Below are 9665 nucleotides of genomic sequence, written 5' to 3'. Positions count from 1 at the left end.
TGTCCAAGAATTCTATATCATTTCCCATCAAAAGTATGTCATCTACATATAATATGAGAAATGCTACAGAGCTCCCACTCACTTTCTTGTAAACGCAGGCTTCTCCATAAGTCTGCATAAACCCAAACGCTTTGATCATCTCATCAAAGTGAATGTTCCAACTCCGAGATGCTTGCACCAGCCCATAAATGGATCGCTGGAGCTTGCATACTTTGTTAGCATTCTTAGGATCGACAAAACCTTCCGGCTGCATCATATATAGCTCTTCCTTAAGATAACCGTTAAGGAATGCCGTTTTGACGTCCATCTGCCATATCTCATAATCATAGTATGCAGCAATTGCTAACATGATTCAGACGGACTTAAGCTTTGCTACGGGAGAGAAAGTCTCATCGTAGTCAATCCCTTGAACTTGCCGATAACCCTTAGCGACAAGTCGAGCTTTATAGATGGTGACATTACCATCCGCGTCCGTCTTCTTCTTAAAGATCCATTTGTTTTCTATCGCCCGCCGATCATCGGGCAAGTCAGTCAAAGTCCATACTTTATTTTCATACATGGATTCTATCTCGGATTGCATGGCTTCTAGCCATTTGTTGGAATCTGGGCCCGCCATCGCTTCTTCATAGTTCGAAGGTTCACCGTTGTCTAACAACATGATTTCCAGGACAGGGTTGCCATACCACTCTGGTGTGGAACGTGTCCTTGTGGACCTACGAAGTTCAGTAGCAACTTGATCCGAAGTACCTTGATCATCATCATTAATTTCCTCTCCAGTCGGTGTAGGCACCACAGGAACATTTTCCTGAGCTGCACTACTTTCCGGTTCAAGAGGTAGTACTTCATCAGGTTCTACTTTCCTCCCACTTACTCCTTTCGAGAGAAACTCCTTTTCCAGAAAGGATCCATTCTTGGAAACAAAGATCTTGCCTTCGGATCTAAGGTAGAAGGTATACCCAATGGTTTCCTTAGGGTATCCTATGAAGATGCATTTTTCCGACTTGGGTTCGAGCTTTTCAAGTTGAAGTTTCTTGACATAAGCATCGCATCCCCAAACTTATAGAAACGACAGCTTAGGTTTCTTCCCAAACCATAATTCATACGGTGTCGTCTTGACGGATTTAGACGGTGCCCTATTTAAAGTGAATGTAGCTGTCTCTAGAGCGTATCCCCAAAATGATAGCGGTAAATCGGTAAGAGACATCATAGATCGCACCATGTCCAATAGAGTGCGATTACAACGTTCGGACACACCGTTACGCTGAGGTGTTCCAGGCGGCGTGAGTTGTGAAACGATTCCACATTTTCTTAAGTGTGTACCAAATTCGTGACTTAAATATTCTCCTCCATGATTCGATCGTAAGAATTTTATCTTTCGGTCACGTTGATTCTCTACTTCATTCTGAAATTCCTTGAACTTTTCAAAGGTCTCAGACTTGTGTTTCATCAAGTAGACATACCCATATCTACTTAAGTCATCAGTTAGAGTGAGAACATAACGATATCCTCCGCGAGCCTCAACGCTCATTGGACCACACACATCAGTATGTATGATTTCCAATAAGTTGGTTGCTCGCTCCATTGTTCCGGAGAACGGAGTCTTGGTCATTTTGCCCATGAGGCATGGTTCGCATGTGTCAAATGATTCATAATCTAGAGACTCTAAAAGTCCATCAGCATGGAGCTTCTTCATGCGCTTGACACCAATGTGACCAAGGCGGCAGTGCCACAAGTATGTGGGACTATCGTTATCAACTTTACATCTTTTGGTATTCAGACTATGAATATGTGTAACATTACGTTCGAGATTCATTAAGAACAAACCATTGACCATCGGGGCATGACCATAAAACATATCTCTGATATAAATAGAACAACCATTATTCTCAGATTTAAATGAGTAGCCATCTTGTATTAAACGAGATCCAGATACAATGTTCATGCTAAAAATTGGCACTAAATAACAATTATTGAGGTTCATAACTAATCCAGTGGGTAAATGTAGAGGTAGCGTGCCAACGGCGACCACATCGACCTTGGAACCATTCCCGACGCGCATCGTCACCTCGTCCTTCGCCAGTCTCCGCTTATTCCGCAGCTCCTGCTGTGAGTTACAAATATGAGCAACGGCACCGGTATCAAATACCCAGGAGTTACTACGAGTACTGGTAAGGTACACATCAATTACATGTATATCACATATACCTTTAGTGTTGCCGGCCTTCTTGTCTGCTAAGTATTTGGGGCAGTTCCGCTTCTAGTGACCCTTCCCTTTGCAATAAAAACACTCAGTCTCAGGCTTGGGTCCATTCTTTGACTTCTTCCTGGCAACTGGCTTACCGGGCGCGGCAACATCTTTGCCGTCGTTCTTGAAGTTCTTCTTACCCTTGCCCTTCTTGAACTTGGTGGTTTTATTGACCATCAACACTTGATGTTCTTTCTTGATTTCAACCTCTGCTGACTTCAACATTGAAAATACTTCAGGAATGGTCTTCACCATCCCCTACATATTGTAGTTCAGCACAAAGCTCTTGTAGCTCGGTGGGAGGGACTGAAGGATTCTGTCAATGACCGCCTCGTCCGGGAGGTTGATCTCCAGTTGGGACAGGCGGTTGTGCAACCCAGACATTTTGAGTATGTGCTCACTGACAGAACCGTTTTCCTCCATCTTACAACTATAGAACTTGTCGAAGACTTCATATCTCTCGACCCGGGCATGAGCTTGAAAAACCATTTTCAGCTCCTCGAACATCTCATATGCTCCGTGTCGCTCAAAACGCTTTTGGAGCCCCGGTTCTAAGGTGTAAAGCATGCCGCACTGAACGAGGGAGTAATCATCAGCAGGTGACTGCCAAGCGTTCATAACGTCTTGGTTCTCTGGGATGGGTGCTTCACCTAGCGGTCCTTCTAGGACATATGCTTTCTTGGCTGCTATGAGGATGATCCTCAGGTTCCGGACCCAGTCCGAATAATTGCTGCCATCATCTTTTAGCTTGGTTTTCTCTAGGAACGCGTTGAAGTTCATGTTGACATGAGCGTTGGCCATTTGATCTACAAGACATATTTTGCAAAGATTTTAGACTAAGTTCATGATAATTAAGTTCATCTAATCAAATTATTTAATGAACTCCCACTCAGATTGACATCCCTCTAGTCATCTAAGTGTTACGCGATCCGAGTCGACTAGGCCGTGTCCGATCATCACGTGAGACGGACTAGTCATCATCGGTGAACATCTCCATGTTGATCGTTTCTTCCATACGAATCATGTTCGACCTTTCGGTCTCTTGTGTTCCGAGGCCATGTATGGACATGCTAGGCTCGTCAAGTTAACCCTAAGTGTTTATGCATGTGTAAAACTGTCTTACACCCGTTGTATGTGAACGTAAGGATCTATCACACCCGATCATCACGTGGTGCTTCGAAACAACGAACTTTAGCAATGGTGCATAGTTAGGGGGAACACTTTCTTGAAATTATTATAAGGGATCATCTTATTTACTATTTCCGTTCTAAGTAAACAAGATGCATAAAACATAATAAACATCACATGCAATTATATAAAGTAGTGACATGATATGGCCAATATCATATAGCTCCTTCGATCTCCATCTTCGGGGCTCCATGATCATCTTCGTCACCGGCATGACACCATGATCTCCATCATCATGATCTCCATCATTGTGCCTCCATGAAGTTGCTCGCCAACTATTACTTCTACTACTAGCTAACGGTTTAGCAATAAAGTAAAGTAATTACATGGCGTTAAATCATTGACACGCAGGTCATACAATAATTAAGACAACTCCTATGGCTCCTGCCGGTTGTCATACTCATCGACATGCAAGTCGTGATTCCTATTACATGAACATGATCTCATACATCACAATATCATTCATCATTCATCACAACTTCTGGCCATATCACATCACATGACAATTGCTGCAAAAACAAGTTAGACGTCCTCTAATTGTTGTTGCATCTTTTATGTGGCTGCAATTGGGTTCTAGCAAGAATGTGTTCTTACCTACGAATAACCACAACGTGATTTTGTCAACTTCTATTTACCCTTCATAATGACCCTTTTCATCTAATCCGCTCCAACTAAAGTAGGAGAGACAGACACCTGCTAGCCACCTTATGCAACTAGTGCCTATCAGTCGGTGGAACCTGTCTCACGTAAGCGTACATGTAAGGTCGGTCCGTGCCGCTTCATCCCACAATACCACTGAAGCAAGAAAAGACTAGTAGTGGCAAGCAAGTTGATAAGATCTACGCCCACAACAGATTTGTGTTCTACTCGTGCAATAGAGAACTATGCATAGACCTAGCTCCGATACCACTGTTGGGGAACGTTGCATAAAATAAAAAATTTCCTATGTTCACCAAGATCAATCTATGAGTTCATCTAGCAACGAAAGAGAGAGATGCATCTACATACCACTTGTAGATCGCGTGCGGAAGCGTTCAAGAGAACGGGGTTGAGGTAGTCGTTCTCGTCGTGATCCTATCACCGGAGATCCTAGCGCCGAATGGACGGCACCTCCTATCAACGGCGTGGTGGTGGATGCAGCAGGACTCCGGCAGGGCTTCGCCAAGCAACTGCGGGAGGAGGAAGAGGTGTAGCAAGGGGAGGGAGGCGCCAAGACTCATGGTCCGGCTGCCCTCCCTCCCCCCTCCTTTATATAGGCCCCCTGGGGGCGCCGTCCCTGGAGATGGGAATCTCCCAAGGGGGCGGCGACCGGGGGGGGTGGAGTGCCCCCCAAGGCAAGGGGTGCGCCCCCCCCCCCACCCTAGGGTTTCCAACCCTATGCGCAGGGGGGCCCCAAGGGGGGGCGCACCAGCTCACTAGGGGCTGATTCCCCTCCCACTTCAGCCCACGAGGCCCTCTGGGGTAGGTGACCCCACCCGGTGGACCCCCGGGACCCTTCCGGTGGTCCCGGTACAATACCGGGTGACCCCGAAACTTTCCCGATGGCCGAAACAGCACTTCCTATATATAATTCTTTACCTCCGGACCATTCCGGAACTCCTCGTGACGTCCGGGATCTCATCCTGGACTCCGAACAACATTCGGTTTGCTGCATACTCATATTCATACAACCCTAGCGTCACCGAACCTTAAGTGTGTAGACCCTACGGGTTCGGGAGACATGCAGACATGACCGAGACGGCTCTCCGGTCAATAACCAACAGCGGGATCTGGATACCCATGTTGGCTCCCACATACTCCTCGATGATCTCATTGGATGAACCACAATGTCGAGGATTCAAGCAACCCCGTATACTATTCCCTTTTGTTAGACGGTATGTTACTTGCCCGAGATTCGATCGTCGGTATCCCAATACCTCGTTCAATCTCCTTGCCGGCAAGTCACTTTACTCGTACCGTAATGCATGATCCCATGACCAGACACTTGGTCACTTTGAGCTCATTATGATGATGCACTACCGAGTGGGCCAAGTGATACCTCTCCGTTATACGGAGTGATAAATCCCAGTCTCGATCCGTGTCAACCCAACAGACACTTTCGGAGATACCTGTAGTGCACCTTTATAGTCACCCAGTTACATTGTGACGTTTGGTACACCCAAAGAACTCCTACGGTATCTGGGAGTTACACGATCTCATGGTCTAAGGAAGAGATACTTGACATAGGAAAAGCTCTAGCAAAACAAACTACACAATCTTGTGCTATGCTTAGGATTGGGTTTTGTCCATCACATCATTCTCCTAATGATGTGATCCCGTTATCAACGACATCCAATGTCCATAGTCAGGAAACCATGACTATTTGTTGATCAACGAGCTAGTCAACTAGAGGCTCACTAGGGACATGTTGTGGTCTAAGTATTCACATGTGTATTACGATTTCCGGATAATACAATTATAGCATGAATAAAAGACAACTATCATGAACAAAGAAATATAATAATAATCCTTTTATTATTGCCTCTAGGGCATATTTCCAACAGGTGGGTTGTCACCGACAAAGCCGGGAAGGAGAACGACGGCGTCTGGCCAGCATGTGAGAAGTAGTAGTACTAGTAGTTAGTGTGTGTGTCAGTGTCTGAGTACGAGCATGTACCAGTACTACTAGTTACTATTGTAGTTTTTAGAGCAAATTACCAGTACATTAGCCTAGACTAAATGGAAAAATTCCTATCCTAAGCATCAAATGGCATCTCTTTCTCTATAGGAATTGAGATGCATGTCATCTCACTTCCTATGATTTTCATATTCCTATCCTATGAACAAAAGGAGGCCTCTGTTTGAGTAAATACTATAGCTAGCAGTACTGCTGGTATAGTAGTTTTCTTCTAGAAGCAGAATTCAACGAAGTCATGATGGTTCCTTCGTCTGAGCAACTTCAAAGTGGGAAGTGGGCCTGTGATTTGAGGGCTCATTAGTCATTGTTACTGCGGCGCTATGACCTGGGTGACTCTCCCTTGGAGTTCTGCATGCATGGCAAGTGGACCAGGATGGTCGATGTCCCACATGTTGGCGAACGGAAGTATTCTTTCCGATATCGAGGAGCAAGGAAACCGCGTGGTATAGTATCACTGCTGATTGGTTCGCAAAAAAATAGTATCACTGCCGATTTATAATTATTTTTTATTTCTGATGAATGCTAGCATTTCAACTCTTACGACGAAGGGTGCCAAACACGGCACATGCCGGATGTCCCACACGTCAGTGAAAGGAGTGGGAGATGAACAACGTGGTAGAGCGTCTCCACTTCTTCCACTTCTGGGTCGGAGACTACACGTAGTAGTACTTAGTGGTATGAACGATACAAAGTGCGACCCGGAAGAAAGACACGTCTAGTTGGAAGGTCTCGGGGCATACACATAAACAAATATAAAAGTTAATATGTGCCTCCAACTAATATAGTAGTAGTAGAGTACTTAGGCACGTACTCCATAACATCACCGTGCATTGCACGTACAACATTTAGTTATAGTACGTAGTAAGAGACAAATGCCGCCCAAGAGTTCCCTTCTCGACCTACTTTTGGGTGTTTGGTAGAGTGTATGGAGGGTGCATGAGTCCATGCTAGTTTAGCACAAATACACTAGAAGCATGCATGAAGAGAGCATGCATGAAGAGGGGTGTTGAGTTGAGCATGCATGAAGAGGGAACAACTATGCTGAGACGAGAACGCAACCAAACACACCCTATATGCCACGCATGTTCATACCATTTGTGCCTTTCTACTTCACTTACTGCGCTACATTACTCAGGTTCGTACGTCCACTCCTGGGTACATGTCCGTCTCGTAGTTCCAGTCCCACGTGTTCTTCATATAGATGGAACGATCCTTGCATAACACGTGCACCTTGATGCTAGATGTCTCGCGTGTTGGCAAAAAGATGAGCAAAGCTCACGTAAAAAAATAGAGTGGAAGAACATAGATTCCGGACGACCGAGAAGGCAAGAAGGAGCAAGGAACCTCGTGGTGGAGCGTCTGCACTCATAATACTTAATATTATTCAGCGATATAAAATTAACCAATCATCTCCACAGTGGACTTGAAGAGTACGAAACACGGTAGCCCAGTGTAGTTACATCATACTAGTACATCGCTAACCCATGCTCTGACCATATTTCTTGTCTTCCGTGCGACACCTATCTCTAGTAATCCAGCAGCCTATATCGCTTCGCCCTCCTCGTCTCTATCAAAGTGCAGCGGGCTGGCGTTTCTACCGTCTATTAAGGTCGGTTAACTCATCACATGTTAGCGACATTCCAAGAGCATTCTAAAAAAATTCCTTTCATGTTCCGTTTTCAAAAAGAAAAAAATCATTTCACGTACGAATTTGTCTGTATGCTTTGAGCAACTTGCATGTCCTATACTGCTCCTGTTTGATACTCTAACTTAGCTAGAGGTTAGACTAACTCATGACTAACCCTGAACTAACTGTAGCCAAAGAGGTGTTTGGGTGACAGGGTTAGATTGACAATAAATGCACTTCATGGAGAGAGAAAAGTGATTTTTCAGTGGTCCCAATGGGAACTATCTCCAGTTAGCACCTCTTGGGTTGGATAGTTTTTTTGGTGGGTTCGGTGCAACTTGCTCCAATTTAAACCCTCATGCTTGGATACTTTAGGGCTATTTGAGGCCCAACTAGCTCAAACTAACTCTAAACCATGGATCCAAACAGGGCCTATGGCCAGTCTCGACACGGAGTAGTTGCGTGCACCGGGAAGCGGCACTCTCTTGGCCGTCGCGCCACCTCAAAGCCGGCGCCAGTGAGAGGTCGCCTCCGCTCTGTCCGGGCATTAATGCAGCGCTGACGCTCTAGGGCGACGCTGACCATTTCACGTGGGAAGCGTGCGCTGGCAAGGGAGTACAAGTTTTGAACTGTTTCAGGTGTAGTACTGCTAGTTTGTAAAACTACTCAATTATTGCACTCAATTTCCAAAGAAATTGTGGTAAAAAACATTACTCCACAGCCCACTTCCCTTCTCCTTCCTCTTCCACCGCCCGCGCACGTCCACGAGAAGCGTCCGGTCAACCCTTATATAGGAGTGCTAGCACAAAAAGATGCATGCATGACCACTAAAATTTCCATATTAAAGTGCCGCTCCCGCGGGAGTATGGCGTATGTTGTTACCTTCGGCCAACCCATGGCTACCGGGCGACGACGACCAGAGAAGAGGCGGCGGGAGGGGAATGAATGCAGCTACTGTTTGGGTCCGCCTTCCGGCTTAAATAAATGCGCAGCATCACGTGTACCCACGGGTGCACAAATTGTAACATACTCGTGTCTGCTTTTGTGGGCGTCACGTAACTGGTGTGTGTGTGAGAGAGATTCTGAGAGACAGAGTGCGTGTGTGCGACTCTACTCTTCGGACATGTACTCAACCTTTTGCATCGGGATATAAGTATAATGGTATTTACTTTAGCTAGTGATTTACGTGGCCATGTTAACGTGGTTGTGTCAAAAAAATGTCACTTCCTGCTCGTGATTTGCATTATATAATTACAAGCAACATTCTCGTGCATTGCACGGAACATCAATATGCATTTTTTTACAAAACACCTATTGTGATTGACCCATGCAGGACTAATCCCATGTGTAAAAACTAATGATATCTCGAGAATTTTATTGGAAAACTAGTATCTCGAGAATGTCATCGAAAAAATGAAAGATGAGAGATAAGGCGAGGAGGAGTGGAGCGTGGTGGTGACTGGTGGTCGGAATGGGCGGAGGCATGGGGATGAACGGCGCCGGCAGGCGGCAGCGGCCACCATGCATGCTAGATTGTTCCGGAGACTTATTCCTCTTTTAATTGCTGAGCAATGAGGTTGCGGGAGATAATGATGTGGAGAGAGGTGCAAGTATCTTTTGTAAAATTATCATAGTTTGCTTTCTATCCGTCAGATATAGATCATACGGTTTGTATTACAAGATGGCAGGCACACCATCATCGCCAACTCATTTTTTATAAGGGTACAGATGATAAGTTTGCTGACTACTAAAGTAAAGTGGAATTTGTCCATGTTATGCAAGTAAATAAAGGTGATTGTTTATCATACGGGTAAGGTTGGATGAAGGGTGGTAGGAACAAATGCTCCACCTAGAGCATGTGTGTGTGAGATGGAGTCTTAGTGTGTGTGTGTGGGGTGTGTGTGTGTGTGTGTGATAGAGAGAGAGAG

The sequence above is a fragment of the Triticum dicoccoides genome, chromosome 1B (assembly GCF_002162155.2).
Source record: "Triticum dicoccoides isolate Atlit2015 ecotype Zavitan chromosome 1B, WEW_v2.0, whole genome shotgun sequence".
Lineage (NCBI taxonomy): Eukaryota > Viridiplantae > Streptophyta > Magnoliopsida > Poales > Poaceae > Triticum > Triticum dicoccoides.
Note: the sequence above shows the minus strand (reverse complement) of the source record.